The sequence below is a fragment of the Oryzias melastigma genome, linkage group LG14 (assembly GCF_002922805.2).
Source record: "Oryzias melastigma strain HK-1 linkage group LG14, ASM292280v2, whole genome shotgun sequence".
NCBI lineage: Eukaryota > Metazoa > Chordata > Actinopteri > Beloniformes > Adrianichthyidae > Oryzias > Oryzias melastigma.
In genome coordinates this window covers 6,669,390-6,690,840 of record NC_050525.1, presented here as the reverse complement: position 1 = coordinate 6,690,840, position 21,451 = coordinate 6,669,390, and positions in this window count along the sequence as shown.

Here is a 21,451-nt window from a genome sequence, read left to right as displayed (position 1 = left end):
AAAACGTTGAAGCTAATAGTTTAAAATGCTGAAGCTAATACAGCTAAAATATTAGCTAAATGCCAAAGTAGCCTAAAAAAAACTTAGCTTAGCCAAAACAGCCAGCATGTTGCTGAAATATTAGCTAAACTTCATAATATCCTAAAAAAGTGAAAAAAGCCTACATTTGCATCTAAATTTGCGTGTAAGTATTAGCCTAACTCCAAAACTGCTTAAAAAAACTTAAAAAGAATAGCCTAAATTATCCAAAACAGCTAGCATATAGCTGAAATATTAGCTAAACTCCAAAATACCCTAAAAAATCTTAGTAAATGCCAAAACAGTCCACAAAGCTAGCATAATGCTAATTTTAAAAACTTTAAAAAATGTAAGTTTTTAACATAATTGTGAATAATAAAAATGCAGGAATATTGTGCCAGAATAATTAAACCTTTAATAACTTTCAACAATTTACTCTCCATAAAAATATATTTTGTTAAAATTATACAAGTTAGAAATATAACATCATTCCATTTATAACAATATAATGAACTGGAAGGCAGATATAACTGAGCACGGAAATGTAAGCAACTTTAACTGTGCAGAAAAGATCTTCTGTAGCTCATCCCTGTCATGGAAAGCTAGCGTTAGCATTACTGTAAATTAGAAAAAAGAAAATCTTGACCAACTTCATAATCAAACAAGCAGCATTCAAAAAGTACCTGTAACCTTCGTCTAACTATGACCGCGTTGTCAGAGAGAAATGATCCACGACTCGTTTAATATCATCCATAGGAATTTGAAGAAGCAGCTGTGGAATATTCTGTAGGAGAACTACTGACATTTGTACTAGTGACGTCCCGATCCGATCATATTATTCCGGATAAATACTCGCTAACATTAACAATTCAGTCAAGCTTATGGCGTTTCATTTATGTCAAAACTCCACTCAGAAGTAAGACATCTGGGTGAGTCTTCATCAAACATTCCGCATGGACAATTCAGACCCCCGCTAGCACTTTCTCCTCCTCCACGAGCAGAAAAAGTCATCGCGCACGAGAGACTGACTACTTTCGTGTGCGAGAAAAAGCAGCGTTTCCTCCTTCATTATCTAAGTGCCAGACTGCATCTCTATACAGAGATTTTTCTGGCACAGATTGACAGTTCATGTAGTACGCAGTCTGTTGTTCTGGATTAAAAAACCTCTTCATGTTGAGCAATCCTCCAATGTTTTTTAATAAATCTTTACACACAAGGGCGGAGTGGGTAATCGGGAGAGTCGGGAGGATTCCCGGTGGGCCGCTTCATTCATGGACCGGTCAGTGGCCGTCATGGAAAAAAGAATCATGGTTGAACATGAATAAGTAGTGTTTGTCCGTCCCTTTAAGAGACAGCACCGTCAGTTTTGGAGCTACAATTTGACATAAACACCCCTTTTAAATTCTCACAGTTGGTTGAGTCCACCAGAGTGCACTTTACCATCATGTCTGGGCCGGACCATTGATGTGAATAACGCTCTATTTAGACGGTCTATGTGTCACTAGGTAGATTATGGTGACATGTCAGTTTAATGAGAGACACCTGTGTGAGGGGGCGTGGCTACGCACAGAGCAGGGAGGTTTTTCTTTTTTTAAGGAAAATTGGCGCGGAGAAAAAAAGAACACTTGGAGCCCGAGGTGGTCCCGGACGATTGGACGCAGCTCGCGGGGCGAGAGACGGGAGAGAGCCTGAGACGCACTACAAGCGGACGGACAGAGGACTGTGAGCGGGACTATGGTGGACCACTGCACGGACAATCGACACCTCCAGTTTTTATTCTTTTAAAATGCTTTTGATATCCATTGTTTTTAAATAACTGGTTTTATGTAATTGTTTTTAATCTTTGTATTAAAACATTTTTTATTAGTAGTAGAGGCTTCTGCTGTCTTTTGGAGCGGCTGGTTAAAAACTCCCCAGCAGCTCCTTAAAATTGATTTAGTTCAAGGTTTTACCCTCACCCCTCTGACAGATTTTGGCGTTGTTGGCAGGATCCTGCTGGGTTGAGTCACTAGTCGCTTCATTATGCAGCAGGCCCAGGAAGGTGCAGCTGGTCCAGCAGCAATGATGATGCCTTTCTTTATGGGTTGCCCATGGGTGCAGAAGTTTAACGGAGAAAATGCTCAAGTTAAGTTTGGGGATTGGAAACACCAAGTTGAATCCATGCTAAGTTTTCAGCCTCTTACTGACTCCCAGAAAGCTGACATTTTGTTAAACTTGCTTGAAGGTGAAGCAAAGAGAGAAATTTTGACTTTAGAGCGGCAAGGTAGAGACACTCCAAAGAAAATTTTTGATGTTTTGCATGTTTTGTATGGTGAAAATACTCATGTTTCTGTGCTCAGAACTCGTTTTTTTAATTGTAGACAACAGCCTCAAGAGTCCCTCAAATCTTTTTCTCTACAGTTAAGAGAACTCTTTCTTATGTTAAAACAGAGGAATGAGGCGGAACTCGGGGATGGTGATGCCATCCTACGAGACCAGTTCATCATGGGACTAAGAGACAGTTCCCTTCGCCAGGAGCTACGGCGCCTCGTGAGGAAGACTCCTGCATTATCCTTTGACGAAGTCAAGATGGAAGCACTCGCATTGGAGCAGGAACAAGCCGAACTGTGGTCACCTTCTTCCTGCTTGGCAGTAGAAAAGCAGGTGCCCCACACACAAATCATGACAGACTGGAAGGCAGAACTGAAAAATGAACTGTTAAAAGAGATGAAAGAGCAAATGGCTGAAATGTCTAAAAACATATTGTCTGAGTTACAGGATAACAGAACAGATAAAGATGCGCGTAGGAGGCCAGAGCCTAGATGGAGGTCAGATAGTGGACCTAGAGGTGCTAGGGCGGCTCCAAGGTACGAGTGGGACCAACAGGGCCGCCCCATCTGTGCTACCTGTAAAGAAACTGGGCACTTTAGTCGGAGCTGCCGTTCTAGAGTCCCCCATCAGGATTTTTAGTTCCTCCGGCCACCGTGGGTCAGGTGACCGGGCCCCCCTGTAGTGACCCACCAAGCTCCCCACCCTCAGCAAGGTTTACAGAGAGTTGCCCCTACGTCATGGTTAAAGTAGACGACGTAGAATTTAGATGTCTGCTAGACACTGGGTCACAGGTCACACTGTTTAGCGAGAGCCTGTGCAAAAACCTCTTTCAGGAGAAGCATTCAGATGGAGTCCTGCCTTGGCTTAAGCTGCGAGCCGCAAACGGTTTAAGCATTCCTTATAAAGGCTACATTGTAGTTGACTTCCAGGTGGGGGGTGTTCGGGTCCCAAATTGTGGGGTTGTGGTGGTAGAGGACAGCTATTTGGGTGAAAAGAAGGCCATCTTAGGCATGAATGTCATTTCTGAGTGTTGGGAAGATCTCTTCCAGAAGCACAGGCCGCCCTCTTCGAAAGGTCAGCCCCTTAAGAGGGCATGGGAGGATGTTTTTGCAGACTGTCAGCGTATCCAAGCTGTCTCAGCCAGGGAACCCTTGACTAGAGTAGCTCGCTCAGCTTGCCGGTCACCAGTGACTGTACCGGCAAGCAGTGAAGTAATGCTATGGGCAAAGACAGCACCTTGGCCCTGTGGGCAGAAAGTTTTTGCAATGGTGGAACCATTAAACGAGAGTGGCAGCGTGGAAATTGCACGGACTTTGGTGATGGTAGACCAGGGTAGATTACCTGTGCGAGTACGAAACCTGAATCCCTTCCCTGTGGTCATAAATCGATTTCAGAAGCTAGCCAATATCTGTTCAGTCGACCCAGAAAATATAAGGGGGTGTAAAGATGTCTCCCTTTGTGAGGTGAGCCCAGGTGTTGTAGAGGTAGCAGTCATTGATGTTAGTGAGGGTCTATCGGGGGTAGGCGGGGAAAACCAACCCCTTTGCCCTTTAGGAGAAGACCTCACGGATGAGCAGCAGCAACAACTGGGGCAAGTACTTAAAAAATGGGGTCATGTTTTTGCCAGACATGATGACGACTATGGACACACCAATGTGGTGAGACATAGAATTCCAACAGGTAGCGCTGAACCCATTAAAGAGAGGTACAGACCTGTCCCTCCCACCCTCTATAAGGAGATCCGCAGTCTTTTACAAAGCATGCTTGAACAGGGTGTCATTAGAGAGAGCAGTAGTCCATGGGCTGCACCTATAGTGCTAGTACAAAAGAAAGGTGGAGCCTGGAGGTTTTGCGTAGATTACAGAAAACTGAATCGAGTCACGCATAAAGATGCCTTCCCTTTGCCTCGAATTGAAGATTCCCTGACCAGTCTCACCCAAGCAGAATGGTACTCCACTCTAGACTTAGCCAGTGGATACTGGCAAGTGGAGGTTGAGGAGAAGGACAGAGAAAAGACTGCCTTTACCACACCTTTTGGATTGTTTGAGTTTGAAAGGATGCCCTTTGGGCTTTGTAATGCCCCAGCAACTTTCCAGAGGCTGATGCAGCGCTGCTTGGGGGACCAACTCATTGACTCTGCCCTCGTATACCTGGATGATGTCATTGTGTATTCTAAAGACTTTGCAACTCACCTGAACCATTTGGAGCGTGTGTTTGAGGCCATTGGGCGTTATGGTCTCCTTCTCCGGCCGGAGAAATGTATGCTGTTCCACAAGAAAGTGAAGTTCCTGGGCCATGAAGTCAGCGGTGATGGAGTCTCGCCTGACCCAGAGAAAACTGCAGCTGTCCAGAGTTGGGACGATCCTGCTATAGTTAAGCAGGTAAGGTCTTTTCTTGGTTTTGTTGGCTACTGCAGGCGGTTTATTAAAGACTTTTCGAAGATCGCGAAACCCCTGAACGAACTTTTGAGGGGCTCATCAAGGAGCCGGCGCAGACAGTCACCCTCAGTCCAATGGACTGAACATTGCGACGTGGCATTTAAGCTGCTCAAGCAATGCCTCCTACAAGCTCCAATCCTGGCCTATGATGACTTTACGAAGCCTTTTACTGTGTATACAGATGCCAGCAACTGTGGTTTGGGGGCTGTCTTGGCCCAAGAACAAGATGGGGCTGAACGAGTGATTGCATATGCCAGTCGAAGCCTGCACCCCCCTGAACGTAACGACGCCAACTATAGCTCTTTCAAACTTGAGCTTTTGGCAATGAAATGGGCCCTGGTGGAGAAATTTAAAGATTACCTGTGGGGTGCAAAGATTACTGTTGTGACAGACAATAACCCCCTTGAACACCTACAGACAGCAAAGCTAGGGGCTGTAGAGCAGAGGTGGGTCGCCCAGTTGGCCAATTTTGACTACACCATCCAGTACCGGCCTGGGAAAGACCACACTAATGCTGATGTTTTGTCCAGACTCCACATTTCCTCCACAGACCCAGGGTGTGGTGGCAACCAACTGGTGCATGCCATGGATGTTCCAGATGAGACCAAGGAGCCCTTTGATGGTTGGGGGTGGAATCCTGCCCTATGGAGACTTGAGCAAGAGAAGGATCCTACAGTTTGTCAGGTTCGAGACAATCTGACTCAAGGTGGGTTGCCAGGTGCAGCGGAAAGACAGGTGCTTTCACAGCCAAGACGGAGACTTCTTCACCAGTGGAGGAAACTTGAAATGATAGAGGGAGTGTTGTGCAGGAGAGTGAAGGACACATTAACCTGCGAAACACTCCGGCAAGTAGTAGTCCCAAGCAATAAAACTGCAACCCTGGTGGAGTTTTGCCATCAAAATAGTGGGGATCCAGGGTCAGATCGCATGCTCACTACCCTGAGGAGAAATTTTTATTGGCCCCAAATGGAAAAGACTGTTCAATGTTACATTGAAACCTGTCCCTGTTGTGTGCTATACAAGACCAAGGCAGATCGCAGGGCCCCTCTGGCCCCATTCACGGCTAGAGCCCCGATGCACATAGTGGCAATGGACTTTTTAACCTTGGCCCGTCCCACTGACCGGTACCAAAACATTCTTGTTGTGACTGATTTGTTCACCAAGTATGCATGGGCTATTCCTACCCCTGACCAAACAGCAGTTGCTACAGCCCGTGCTTTGTGGGCTCATGTTATACAGCCGTTTGGCTTCCCTGAAGTCATGCATTCTGACCAAGGCCCTTGTTTTGAGTCGAGACTGATAAAAGAACTGTGCATGGTTTATGGTTGTCGCAAGTCCCGTACGACACCATACCACCCACAAGGCAATGGAGCATGTGAGCGGTTCAACCAAACATTGTTAAGCTTGTTGGGGACATTGGAGACTGAACAACAAAGTAATTGGGCCGGGCACCTTCCAGGCCTCGTCCAAGCTTACAATAACACTGTACATGCCTCAACTAAATATGCACCCTCTTTTCTAATGTTTGGTCGCCACCTTAGAACCCCTGTGGACATGCTAACTGGAGCAGCGACCTCGACGAATACCACCAACACAACAGAGTGGGTGAGCAAACATCATCAGCAGTTAACCTACGCCTACAACAAAGCATCAAACTTCTTGCTACAAGCTGCAAATGCGAACAAGAAGATTTATGACAGGACTGCCAAGGTTTCCCCCCTGCTTCCAGGAGAGCGGGTTTTGGTTTTAGACCAAAGGAGAAGGGAGAAGGGAAAACTTAGCAACAGGTGGGAAAGTGAACCTCAGGTTGTAGTAGACCAGCCCTACCCAGACCGCCCTGTCTACAAGGTTAGGCCAGAAGGTCAAGATGGCCCTGAACAGGTTTTGCACCGTAACAGTTTGAGACCTTGCCTACCTTGCCTAATCCCTAGAGAGGTACCCAGCAGCACAGCAGAAACTGAGGGGCAGACTACACCCATAGATGGCTTAGCATTATGGAGATTTGCTTTCCCCTACCCAGGGCCAGAAGGGGGCGAAGATGCTGGAGCACCGGAGCCAAGACGCTCCCAAAGGGTCAATAGGCAGAAACCCCAAAGGTACCGTGAGTAGTTCTAGGGACTAGAACGTTTTCAGTTGGGGGGAGTGTCACTAGGTAGATTATGGTGACATGTCAGTTTAATGAGAGACACCTGTGTGAGGGGGCGTGGCTACGCACAGAGCAGGGAGGTTTGTCTTTTTTTAAGGAAAATCGGCGCGGAGAAAAAAAGAACGCTTGGAGCCCGAGGTGGTCCCGGACGCTTGGACGCAGCTCGCGGGGCGAGAGACGGGGGAGAGCCTGAGACGCACTACGAGCGGACGGACAGAGGACTGTGAGCGCGACCTACGGTCATCGCGGGTCCGGATCAGGGCGTTGGCCAGCGGAACGCCGGCGAGAGAAGGATTCGCTCGGGAGGAAGATCCGCGGAGGAGAAGGGAGGCAGCTCATCCCCAGAGGAGTTTTTCCGTACACTGCCGTTTGGAGACGTAGAGGGGTGAACGGGCTTCACCCCTCCCAAAGTTAAGTGCCCCATGGTTACCCAGGATCAGTTTTAACAGCCTGCAGCTCTACCGCCAGTGTTTTTATTTGGGTTTTAGAAACTTAATGTGTATTTATTGTTTTTAATTTTGCATGACTTGGTGTGTTCTTTTAAATCTATTCATTGGTTTGTTTTATTGCATGTTCACTGGCGGCACAGAGTGCAGGACTGTATAGCCTACTTAATGAAGAGACTGACGGCTGGGACAAGCAGCAAAAAGGGGACTATGGTGGACCACTGCACGGACAATCGACACCTCCAGTTTTTATTCTTTTAAAATGCTTTTGATATCCATTGTTTTTAAATAACTGGTTTTATGTCATTGTTTTTAATCTTTGTATTAAAACATTTTTATTAGTAGTAGAGGCTTCTGCTGTCTTTTGGAGCGGCTGGTTAAAAACTCCCCAGCAGGTCCCTAAAATTGATTCAGTTCGAGGTTTTACCCTCACCCCTCTGACATATGGACCAGACAAAGAAGCGGGTGCGGACCAGACGGATGATTAGCGAGTACAAATGTGTAGGAAGCAGTAGTGGTTATGATAACGAGCGGTACGGCGGATGAGCGGAGCGGCAATTCCAAGGAGCTGCCAGCTCAGCGCTCATGGTGAAAAAAAAAAAGTCACTGATGTTTTTTTATTATCTGTTATATTCTAGCTGGCAGGGTGCGTGCACCTTTTGTCTAAATGTTTCAAAACATAGTGGCGCAGGTACACCACAAACACGGAATCCCCTTCTCCGCTGCTTCTCCGCAGGGGTGAGTGGCGGGGCTCCTCGTGCGCTCTCTCCACCTGCTCCACAGGTGAGAACACGTGAGAGGCAGAGCAGCTGTGAGCGAAAAGGTTGGAGCCGTGTTTGTATTTTTATAAAGTAGACACAGACAGCGCACTGTTTTCAATGTAACAAAAACATGGTTTGAGAAGGCGGTAGCAGCAGTAACCTGTCCAAACACCGCAATAAAACACCAGATTCTAGCGGAGTCGAGTGCAGCGTCTGACTGTCCAAGTCAGATGTCTAGTAAAGTTATTAAGCTAATATTTTACCAACATGGAAGCTTTTTTGGCCAACTTAACATCTGCTAAGTTTTGTTTAGGCCAACTTGGAGTTTAGCTAATATTTTAGCAAAGTGATGGCTTTTTTTTTTGTTTTGTTTGTTTTTATAACTTGGTAAATACTGAGGTTTTGTAGATTATTTCACCAAAACACTAAATGTTTGGGCAAAATTATCATGTATTGAGGATTTTTTAACACATTTCCTGCAAAGTCATCGATTTTTGCAATTTTTCAAGAAATTCTTCAAATTCTTTGCGCACTTCCTGCAATTTGTGCCACTTTATCAGCTTTATATCTTTAGCATTTTCAGCAAATCTCTTTAGCAATTAATCACAATACATATCTTCATCAAACAGCTTTATCATCTTCAGCTACCAAATTCAGCAAAAAGCATATTCACACTAACATAATCACAGGTAATGCAACTTTTCTAGTTTTCATTGTGCTGCAGACAGAATCAACATAAATCAAGTTTTATACAGATTGCAATATTTTAAAGACAGAGTTCCTAAAACTTTAGCTGAAATTATTAATAACATTTAATGCCATATGTTGCTGTAAGGATTGTGCTTTTTAGTTTGATTTTTTTTTACGGTGTTTCTGGTCATGCTCTGTCTCCTGTCAGTAACTCCAGGTTCATGCTGATCATCCACAGCTGTCTTCATTTCTGTTAATTGTCCTCAGTGTATAAAAGTGTCTGGTGTTCAGTTGTACCTTGTTGGCTCTTCTGTGTGTGTCCTTCTTGTTTCCCTTGGTTTCATGTCCTGGTTTAGTTTTATTATTAAATGTTTAAGTTTCTACCACCAAACCCACTTTTCTGCATTTTGGGTTTAAACACATTTTTCTGGTTTTGACAATTGAACACAATGTAACTCTTTTTCTATATTTACAGCCAGCTAAACTCCTGCTTGTATCTCATCCTCTAAGCACATATTTGGAAAGATTTTAATAAAACATTGTGAAACTGAATGATACAGAATGTAAAGATGGAAATTCTAATCAGAAAATCTATTAAACATTTAGTTTCAGACCTGTAGTGAAGAAGCTATGAACTCACCATGAATGTTTTTTTATTTTATTTTTGAAATTACATGTTTAATTTTGTACTTGGCTTCCTGTCCCTGCGCAATCTGCTGTGTGTTGAATTGATGCACCGCTCAGTTGTTTGGCAAAAGTAAAAACTGTTTCCTTGACTAATGGAGAGCTTTTTTTCTATGATATTAACCATATTTTAGTTAATAATAAATATTACTCTCTTTACTTTTGATAAGCTGCAAATAACATTCTATAATTTAAATGTTTCTACTTCTGTGCTGTCTCTGCTTAAGAGTCATGATCTGTTGCTCATTTCAATTTCATTTCATTTATTAATTTAATTTCATTTATTGTTACGGCTGTGGCTGTATTGGCTTTGGTTTTTCTTATGTTGTGTGTATTTTTATTGTTACAAATTCTACTGTTATTTACCTTTATGCTATGCCCCAGACCCCTAGACTAAATGGGGCGTAGCAAAAGCACCTTCCACCACCAGTCAAGGAGGCGCTGAGTGCTGTAGTCGGGGAAAACAAACACAGAGCATTGTGCAATAGCACAACATAAAAAGAATAAAAAGCATTTCAACCATGCTTTATTAAAGATATTAACATGTAAAAAAAAAACTGTATTTTACACGAAATGTATAAAGATGTTCAACCATGCTCAAGTATTTACACATTAAAGGACAGACGAATTTAAACTTCCAGGGTTAACACAAGTACTTTAAAAGTGTTAAATGAATTGAGCAAGTATTAAATGTTTTGGCATTTTAATAAAAACTAAACCATTCAAGACTAAAATGTGTAAGAAAAAAACATTTTCACAAACTAAATTGCAAATATTTTCCCATTTACTGCATCCACATTAAAATCAGCTGTGTGTGATCATGAAGAGACCAATACAGGAAAACCATATCCACAGGTTTAGCAGTTTGATATTTTACGCTTTTTTTCTTATCCAACATGACAAACGGAGGGTAAAACAAGACCAGCAAGACAAACAAGGTCACAACAGAAGCATCTATTGTTAACAAATAGAACAGCTCCACTTTTTAAAAGAACCATAAATCTCTGGATCACACATAGGTGTCTCTTATCCTTTTCTGCGCATCTAATCATTTTAGCCTCATAAAAAGGAGAGAACTCCTCTCAGATCATTTCTCGAGTCTTCCCCTTTGTCTGGTGGAGGGACAAGACTCTGACAGGACAGTAAACGTACTTTCTCACAACACCAGGAGACCAGGGAATGTGTGGACTTTCTGGACCTTGTTTAAGTGGTTTATGGCAGAACCACCAGACACCCACTGGGTTGCTGCTCAATAGCCTTTCTCTGTCGGTCCTATGAAACGTTTAAGGATAGTGCAGACTGCTGCTTTGCAACTCTCTGTGATAGCAAGGTCTACAAATGGCGTTCTGGGGTTGGTAAGGGCTGCTGCATGGATCTGGTATACTTTTTTAGGGCAGAAGATGTACTTTACATCCCCAGACTGATAAAATAAATGGACATATGATCCATCACTGAGGTAACCAGACTTTGGCTGACAACATGCAAGACAGTTCTGTGTCATCTTTTTTGTAGCAGTACAGCAACAACCTGCGATCTCCACCATTTTTTTCAATGTCAGTCTTTGTTAGAGGAGCTTCATTGGGTTTAATGCTGGGGGGGTTTCACTGGAGCAGGTGGGAGAGTCACAACTGGCACAGTGACGGTTTCTTTGAGAGAGCTTATTCCACAGATGCTCGGTCTCAAAAAGTTAGCTGGTAGGATCCCACAGAAAGTGTAGGGCTCATTCAGCCTCTGAATGTTGGTTTGGTCATCGACGCAAAAAGCTTCTGAAAGGAACTTGAAACAAGAGCTGTGAAGCGGATGATAATCTGAGACACACTCCCTGACGAACCGCTGCAAGCAGTGAAATAAGTCCAACTAGATATTGATTTCACTGTTATACTTTCTTTGAGATGCACAGGTATTAGTGGAGTCTTCAGATGTTGCTTCAGCCACTATAGCCTCTGTGGTCTTCCAGGATTCCCAGAGAAGATGTTCCAGAGAGTGGGACTTTGGGATCATGATTGCAGATCGGCAATCCCTGTTAATGCACACAGAAAAGCATGTTAAAATTGTTTAATGTGCAAATAGTGTTTTTTTAAAACAAAATTCACTTACATTTTTCATGTCTTTACTGTTGAAGGAAACAGACAAAGTTGTCTCTCACCTGTCAACCCACCGGCATTTGGTTTTTGGCAGTGCTGCAGAAATGTAATGCCGGGACAGCCTCTCGTACATTGGCTCCAGGGATTTCAGACAGCAGCATCTCCCAGGACAAAATTATCCACCTTTTTTTTCATGAGTGCATAGGATGAAATCGTGCCTTATGCCGGTACCACCTTCCAGGTGTGGTCATCCCTCAAGACCTCACCAAAAGTGCCTTGAATGAGCAGATTGTGCACTCCTCTCTATGGTTCTCTGGAATTAAACACTACACCAGGTAGTGTGAGGTCACTGCTACCCCATACAAGCCATCAACATCAATGTTTATTTATTTATTTATTTATTTTTCAGGGACAGTGCACATTAAACGCATTGTATGCAATGAGCCAGAATTAGCCCAGCGGCTATTTTTCATCCGTTGTCCCTGGACAGATGTTAAAATTGTCAACCTAAGAACAATCAATAAAAGCAACATTTGAAATATCTGGGTCAATAAAAAGAATGAACAATTAAAATACAAATGTAAGACAATCACCTAAAATACATTTTGATAAAAAAAAAATCAAAAAAATGTATATGTATACATTAAAAAAACATTAAAACAAATATAAAAGACATTGCAGAATACTTAAAAGGGGGAAGCATATTAAAATTCAATGCGTACAAGTTTGCTCTGATAAAAGCCAGTTTCTAATGTGCTTTTTAAACAGACAGAATGTAGAAAGTTCTCTAATATTTTGAGGGACAGTGTTCCATTCTTGCGCTGCTGTTACTGAGAAGGCATTTTGGCTGAAAGCACTTCTCCGCAGAGGAACTATGCAGTCTCCTCTAACCGACCCTCGTGTCACTCTTTGTGAGTTGGCTCTTACTTGGACAAACTGGTTGAGTGGAGGAGATGACAATCCATTTATGACTTTATAGAACAAACAGAGTTTTGTGTTTTTTATAAAGTTGTCCCAGCTTAACAGTTTATGTTTTTGTAAAATGGCACAGTGGTGATACTGTAATGGTCTCTTATCCAGTATTTTAATTGTTTTTTTGTACAGTGACTCCAAGGGTTTTAATGCTGTTTTGTTGGTCTGTGACCACGTTGTGAGACAATATGTCATGTGTGAAAAAACCATTGCATGCATGTACATTAAAGCAGACTGCAGTGACAAATGTGACCGAATAAATTTGAAATTTGACAGATTAAATTTAACACGGTTACACACTCTTTTGATTTGTGGTTTAAATGTCATTTTTGTGTCTAGTAAAACCCCAAGATATTCAAACTCTGAGACAACTTCTATTTTTTTTCCATCAACAAAAACATCTGCCTGTTCATTTATACGGTTTGATTTAGAGAAAAACATTGCAACTGTCTTATTTACATTGAGTTTTAGGCTTGACTGATCCAACCATTCTGCAATATGACCCATAGCTTCAGTGAGAATTTCAGCCACCTGAATCGTGTTTTTACCATACACATAAATTACAATATCATCCGCATACATCTGCATAGATACATTGGAACAGACTGTTGGGAGGTCATTTATGTAAAGAGAAAATGGCAAGGGGCCTAGGATGGACCCTTGTGGAACACCGGTGGAGAGAGGAAGAGGAGAAGAGAAAGAATTGTTTATTTTTACAGACTGAGATCTATTTGAAAGATATGATTCTATCTATTTTATTGAGTTTCTGGAAAAATTGAATTTGGTTAATTTGATCAATAATTTTTTATGATTTATAGTGTCAAATGCATTTTTCAGGTCAAGAAACACAGCTCCAACCACCCCCCCCTTTATCCAATAGACATTTTACATTTTCCAAAAAGAAGCAGTTAGCCATCTCTGTTGAGTGGCGAGCTCTAAAGCCAAACTGCATAGGATGAAGTGAAAAGGATGTGTTATTTAGATGAGCAATTATTTGTTGGGCAATAAGTTTTTCTGTGACTTTGGACACTGTAGGTATAATACTGATGGGCCTGTAATTAGAAGATAACAAGGAATCTCCTTTTTTGTGGATTGGAATTACAACTGATGACTTCCATTTACTCGGAAATGATGCTTCAGAAATGGATAGATTGAGAATGTTGGTGATAGGTGTTATCAAAGTGGAACTGAGCTCTTTCAACATACAAGAGTCTAAACCATATATGTCTTTGGTTCTAGATGGCTTAAGTGACCTTATTGTTTGCAGAACCTCAGACTCTGTGACACTGTTGAAGCTCAGAATGGGCTCAGATGTATTTATGGGACAAACATTCAAATGAATTGGTTTAAAGGAACCGGCAATTGCAGATACAGATTCAATAAAAAATCTATTAAAGGCATCTGCAACTATGCATGGATTATTAGTGATTTGTCCATTTACTTTTATTTCTAAAATTCTTTTCCGTTTTGTGTCCTTCCCCTCAAGATTCTTTAGTTGGCTCCAAATTTTTTTACTATCCCCTTTGGCGTTCTCAATTATATTCAAGAAAAAATTTGCTTTAGCAGCTCTTATTTTTCCAACCACTTTATTTCTTAAAGTTGTAAATAAATTTCTATAAATTTGAGACTTAGTTCTGATTGCCTTTTTCAGCACTAGGTCCCTCTCTTTCATTAGTTTGAGTATGTCTGAGTTCATCCAGGGTAGCATATTTTTATTTTGTTTGATTTTAAGTTTTGAGGTAAAATCTTTAATTGTTTTCTCAATTGTTGTTGAAAATATCTCACAGTCCTTTTCACATTCAGTTCTCTCTAGTATTTCATCCCAATTTGTTGAACAGTACTTTTAAAATTTTCCTTTCTATTATTTGGAATTCCCATAAACTCATGTTTATTGGTAGAAAAATTAAATCTCTTCTTAGTTAGCTTTCTGGCTACGAGGAGCAGATTGTGGTCAGAAAGACCGGCCAACATGTTGTAGGACTTAAAAATTCGTTCAGGACGGTTGGTAAAAATTAGATCTATTTGAGAGCTGCTTGAGGTGGTGATCCTTGTGGGTCCTTTAACCATTTGTACAAAATCAAATTTGTCAGTCACTCTTTTAAGATTTTTTCGAGCTGATTTGTCCTCCCAGTTTATGTTAAAATCCCCATAGATCACAGTTTCCTTACTTGGATTACAATCTGTCAGTAAGTTTTCAAAACGTTCATAAACGTACATCATGTGTACCCACCAAAAGAATTGGGAGTAGAGGGTTTTTCTTACCGCTCCTGTGATTGTCTGCTGGTCATGTTCTCCACTCTCTCCGTCCAGAACATTGTGCACAGATAAGCCAAGCCATGTGTGCACACTTCTATTTGAGGTGAAGAGCTTCATTCAGCTGATTGGCCATATCACCTGGAGACATTGCTGTCCTGCACAGCACAGTCTTGCATATGGCCTCTATGTGGGCCGAAAGGCTGGAAAAATGTTCTTAAAACCACGAGGCAGCATGTCCATCCATGAAGGTTTGTCTGCAAACCATTGCTTCTTGTAGACTTTACAAGTTAGCAAAGAAGCATGTAGTGCTGACCACTTGTACCAATGATAACTTGGGACTGACCTGTTCCAGAGGAGACCATGAGAGGCTTTGGGTAGCCATACAGACACAGGAGAGAAAAGATTAGTCATTTCTCAGGCGTGGCCATGAGGAGTTTCAGCCAAGACTCCAGTAGCTCAACTACTAGACTCATCCATCCATCCATCCATCCATCCATCCATCTTCCTCCGCTTCATCCGGGACCGGGTCGCGGGGGCAGCAGTCTAAGCAAAGATGCCCAGACTTCCCTCTCCCCGGCCACTTCCTCCAGCTCCTCTGGGGGGACCCCGAGGCGTTCCCAGGCCAGCCGAGAAACATAGTCTCTCCAGCGTGTCCTGGGTCTTCCCCGGGGCCTCCGCCCAGTGGGACATGCCCGGAACACCTCACCAGGGAGGCGTCCAGGAGGCATCCGGACCAGATGCCCGAGCCACCTCAACTGGCTTCTCTCGATGCGGAGGAGAAGCGGCTCTACTCCGAGCTCTCTCCGGGTGACCGAGCTTCTCACCCTATCTCTAAGGGAGCGTCCAGCCACCCTCCGGAGAAAACTCATTTCAGCCGCTTGTAGTCGGGATCTCGTTCTTTCGGTCACGACCCAAAGCTCATGACCATAGGTGAGTACTGGAACGAAGATCGACCGGTAAATCGAGAGCTTTGCTTTCTGGCTCAGCTCTCTTTTCACCACAACGGACCGGTACAGCGACCGCATAATAGCGGACGCAGCTCCAATCCGCCTGTCGATCTCACGCTCCGATCTTCCATCACTCGTGAACAAGACCCCAAGATATTTAAACTCCTCCACCTGAGGCAGGCGCACTCCACCCACCGAGAGAGGGCAAACTACCTTTCTCCGGTCGAGAACCATGGCCTCAGACTTAGCGGTGCTGACCCTCATCCCGGCCGCTTCACACTCGGCTGCAAACCGCTCCAATACATGCTGGAGGTCCCGGTTCGATGGAGCCAACAGAACAACATCATCTGCAAAGAGCAGAGAGGAAATCCTGTGGTCCCCAAACCAGACCCCCTCCGGCCCCTGGCTGCGCCTAGAAATTCTGTCCATAAAGACTATGAACAGAACCGGTGATAAAGGGCAGCCCTGCCGGAGTCCAACATGCACCGGGAACAGGTCTGACTTACTGCCGGCCATGCGAACCAAGCTCCTGCTCCGGTCATACAGAGACCGGACAGCCCTGAGTAGGGCTCCCCGGACCCCATACTCCCAGAGCACCCTCCACAGGACACAACGGGGAACGCGGTCGAACGCCTTCTCCAAATCCACAAAACACATATGGACTGGATGAGCGAACTCCCACGAACCCTCCAGCACCCTGAAGAGGGTGTAGAGCTGGTCCACTGTTCCACGACCAGGACGGAAACCGCACTGTTGTTCTTGAATCTGAGGTTCGACTATCGGACGGACTCTCCTCTCCAGTACCCTGGCATAGACTTTCCCAGGAAGGCTGAGGAGTGTGATTCCCCGGTAGTTGGAACACACCCTCCGGTCCCCCTTCTTGAAAAGGGGAACCACCACCCCAGTCTGCCAGTCCAGTGGTACGGTTCCTGTCTGCCACGCAATGCTGCAGAGACGTGTCAGCCAAGACACTCCTACAACATCCAGAGACTTGAGGTACTCAGGGCGAACCTCATCCACCCCCGGAGCCTTGCCACCGAGGAGCTCTTTGACAACCTCGGTGACCTCAGCTTGGGTGATGGACAGTTCCACCCCAATGTCCTCAGCCTCTGCTTCCTCAACGGAAGGCGTGTCAGCAGGGTTGAGGAGATCCTCAAAGTATTCCTTCCACCGCCCGACAATGTCCCCAGTTGAGGTCAACAGATCCCCACCTGCACCGAAAACGGTGCCTGCAGAAAACTGCTTTCCCCTCCTGAGACGCCGGATGGTTTGCCAGAATCTCTTTGAGGCCAACCGATAGTCCTTCTCCATGGCCTCACCAAACTCCTCCCAGGACCGAGTTTTTGCCTCCAACACAGCCCGGGCCGCAGCTCGCTTAAACTGCCGGTACCTGTCAGCTGCCTCTGGAGTCCCACAAGCCAGCCAGGCCTGATAGGACTCCTTCTTCAGCTTGACGGCATCCCTTACTTGCGGTGTCCACCACCGGGTTCGGGGGTTGCCGCCACGACAGGCACCAGAGACCTTGCGACCGCAGCTCCGGAAAGCAGCGGAGACAATAGAGGTGGAGAACATGGTCCACTCGGACTCTATGTCACCAACCTCCCTCGGTACCTGCTTGAAGTTTTCCCGGATGTGGGAGTTAAAGACCTCCCTGACGGAGGGCTCAGCCAGACGTTCCCAGCAGACCCTCACAGTACGTTTGGGTCTGCCAAGTCTTTCCGGCCTCCTCCCCCGCCAGCGAATCCAACTCACCACCAGGTAGTGATCAGTGGACAGCTCTGCCCCTCTCTTTACCCGAGTGTCCAAAACACACGGCCGGAGATCGCCTGAAACGACTACAAAGTCGATCATCGATCTCCTACCTAGGGTGTCCTGATGCCAGGTGTACTGATGGACACCTTTGTGTTCGAACATGGTGTTCGTTATGGACAAACTATGACGTGCACAGAAGTCCAACAACAAAACACCGCTCGGGTTCAGGTCAGGGAAGCCATTCCTACCAATCACGCCCCTCCAGGTGCCACTGTCATTACCCACGTGGGCATTGAAGTCCCCCAGGAGGACGACGGAGTCCCCTGTTGGGGCACTTTCCAGTACCCCTTCAAGAGACACCAGGAAGGCCGGGTACTCCGAACTGCTGTTCGGCCCGTAAGCCGAAACTACAGTCAGAGACCTGTCCCCCACCCGAAGGCGAAGGGACACGACCCTCTCGTCCACCGGTACGAACTCCAACACTTGGCGGCTGAGCTGGGGGCTCACAAGTAAGCCCACCCCAGCCCGTCGCCTCTCACCATGGGCAACTCCAGAGTGGTAGAGAGTCCAGCCTCTCTCGAGGGACTGAGTTTCAGAGCCCAGGCTGTGCGTAGAGGTGAGCCCAACTATATCTAGTCGGTATCTCTCAACCTCTCGCACAAGCTCAGGCTCCTTCCCTCCCAGAGAGGTAACGTTCCATGTCCCAAAAGCCAAATTCCATGACCGGGGTTTGGGCCGCCGAGGCACTCGCCTTTGACTGCCACCCAAACCACAATGCACCGGCCCCTTCAGAGCTCCCCTGCAGGTGGTGGGCCCACTGGGGAGTGATCCCACGTCGCTCCTTCGGGTTGGACCCGACCGGGGTCCGTGGGAGGAGCCCCGGCCACCAGGCGCTCGCCTCCGAGCCCCAACCCCAGGCCTGGCTCCAGGGTGGGGCCCCGGTGACGCCAATCCGGGCGACGTAGCGGAATCTTTCGTGTTGTTTCTCTAGACTCAACTTACAGAAACATAATCAACACATTGTGCATGCTATGTGTATGTTTGTGCTGCTCTCTTGGGTGAGTTGGAACAGTCGGCGAACTTCTGTCCTCTTCTTCATTACATCCCTGCACTCAAATAAAATAAATAAGAAAACAGGTCAGAATCGGAAGTAGAAATGAGCAGTGTGTACTGGTGTATGATTTAGTTTTACCTTGTACAGTGTGGATTAAAAATTTGAGTACCCCAGGTAAATTGGTGTAGTATTGTGCATAAAGAACCAAATAAAATATGGAAAAATCTTCTAAAGGCATCAGTTTACAGATGAGACATTTTTGTAACATGTCAAAAATGATCAAATAATCAGAAAACAAAATGATGGTGTTTGTGCGCAAAAGTTTGGGCACCCTGCAGAGTTTAGTACCTTGTACTGCACCCCTTGGCAAGTATCACAGCTTGTAAAGTCTTTTTGTAGCCAGCCAAGAGTCTCTCAATTCTTGTTTGAGGTATCTTCAGCCATTCTTCTTTACAAAAGTCTTCCAGTTCTCTGAGCCGTTAGCACTGCTCTGTTCAGGTCTGTCCATAGATTTTCAATGATGTTGAGGTAAAATGATTGGGAAGGCCACGCAAAACCTTCATAACCTCGTAATGTAGGATGGCGTGGATTTTGAGGTGCGTTTAGGATCATTATCCATTTGGAGAAGTCATCCTCTTCAAGTTTTTCATGGATGGCATCATGTTGGTGTCCAACGTCATGCCAATTTAAGAATTTTACAAACTAAATTACAAATATTTTTACATTGGTCAACATTCAGAAACAAGACCACCATGACAAACAAGGTCAGAACATCAACATCTATTGATATCAAATTAAGTTTTTTTTATTAAATAAATCATGAAAAAGAACCAAAGATCTCTGTATCACATACAGAAGCTATTTCTTTACCTTTTCTGCACATCGGATCTTTCAAGCCTCATAAAAATGAGACAGAGAGAACTCCTCCCCGGACATTTCGTGAGTCATCCCTGTTGCCTGGTGGAGGGATGAGGCTCTGGATGGACAGTTAACATACTTTCCTGGAACACCAGGGAACCCTGTGTGAATGTGAGGACTCCCTGACCTTGTTTTACTGGTCTATGGCAGAACCTGCAGACACCCTTTGTGAGCTGCTCAACAGCCTTTCTTTTTTTTCTGTTAAAGAATGGCGTGACAGCAAAATCTGCAAAAATGGTAAATGCCATATACTTGTATAGCGCTTTCTACCCTCCTTCTTGGGCCCAAAGCGCTTCAGTCACAGACCCATTCACCCATTCATACACTGGTGGGGGCTCCCCTGCAGAACACTGGCGCCAACCTTCCACCAGAGGCAATTCGGGGTTCAGTGTCTTACCCAAGGACACTTTGAAACATGGGCGGGCAAGGCGAGAGTCGAACCCGCTCGCTTCCGATCAGGAGTCGACCGCCCTACCACGGCCGCCCTTCCTAATGCAATTCTGGGGTTGTGAAGGCCTTCTGCTGCATACATTTTGTGTACTTTTTTGGAGCAGTAGAAGTACTTCACATCCCCAGACAGGTAAAATAGGTGAATAGATGACCCGTCGCCAAGGAAACGAGACTTTGGTTGCCCACAAGCCAAACAGTTGCGGGTCATTTTTTTTGCAGGTTGTTGCTGTTTAATGGCTACAATGTCCTTCACCATTTTTTCAATATCAGCCTTACTGAAATGAGCTTCATCTGGTTTAATGCTGGGGGGGTTCACTTGAGCGGGCGGGAGGGTCACAACAGGCACAGTGATGGTTTCACTGCCTTCAGTTAGCTTATGCCACAGCTTCTGGGTCTCCAGGAATTTTTCGGGGCTGGTGTTTAAAGATGAACTCTTGTTGATCATCTTTGCCTTGTGCTTCACGTAGCGTGAGATATGTTCTTTCGTGGTGGGATGGAGGAGGCTGTTGAGATTACTGGCCGGAGTTTGAACAAGAGCAGCATACACTGCATCTACCTTGCTCAGAAAGTTCTTTTGTCCATGTAACTTTCCCAGAAGGGCATAAAAAAAGTAAATCATTCTCACTTCTCTTTCCTTGAATATAATGCACTAATAAATAAAACAAAAAGGCTGAAAAGTTGAACTGAATTACCTTTTACTGCAGTGGCTTAGCCAGCAGCATATACCTGTAACACGGAAACAATCAAATTGCAGCTTGTACATCCCTGTCCCAGGTACTGAACTTGGTTGGTTGCGAGTACGAACCCCAGTGAGAGCAAGCTCAATCAGTAACAATGATTGATCGCAGGGCATTTTATCATAATAAATATTATTCCCTTGATGTTTGGTTAGATGCAAATAATATTTCAAAATTATATTTTCCTACTTCTATGGTGTCTTTGCATATTAAAATTGTTGCACAGGAATTGTTTTAACATTATAGCTGTGCTTTTGTTGTTCTTTGAACTGTTAATGTGTGGCACATTGTTTGACCAGGTCATTTTACAGCGTCATATAAATCAAAAACACTTAAACTTAAAATAATACTCATGGTCTGTTGCTCATTTCAATTTCAACCATGATGTATTGAATGTATTTACAAGTAAAAAAGTATCAAAATGTAGTAAAAGTAGTAGTAATAAAAGTATTTACACATTAAAAGGCATTAAAGGCTGAAGGATTTAAACATGCAAAATGTTAATAAAATTACTCTAGAAGGGTGAAACAAATTAAGCAAATATTACACATTTTGGCATTTTCTGTCACACAGAAGAATTTAAGAGTTTCACAGATTATTTTACAAAATTACACATATTCTTACATTGACAGTCAAAATTCGGAAACAGTACAGCAACATCAACAAGGTAAGAAAAGCAACATCCATTGATGTCAAATAAAACTTTTTATTCAGTAGATTAAATAAAAGAACCAACAATCTTTGTATAACAATCAGAAGCTATTTATTTCCCTTTTCTGCCCATCTGA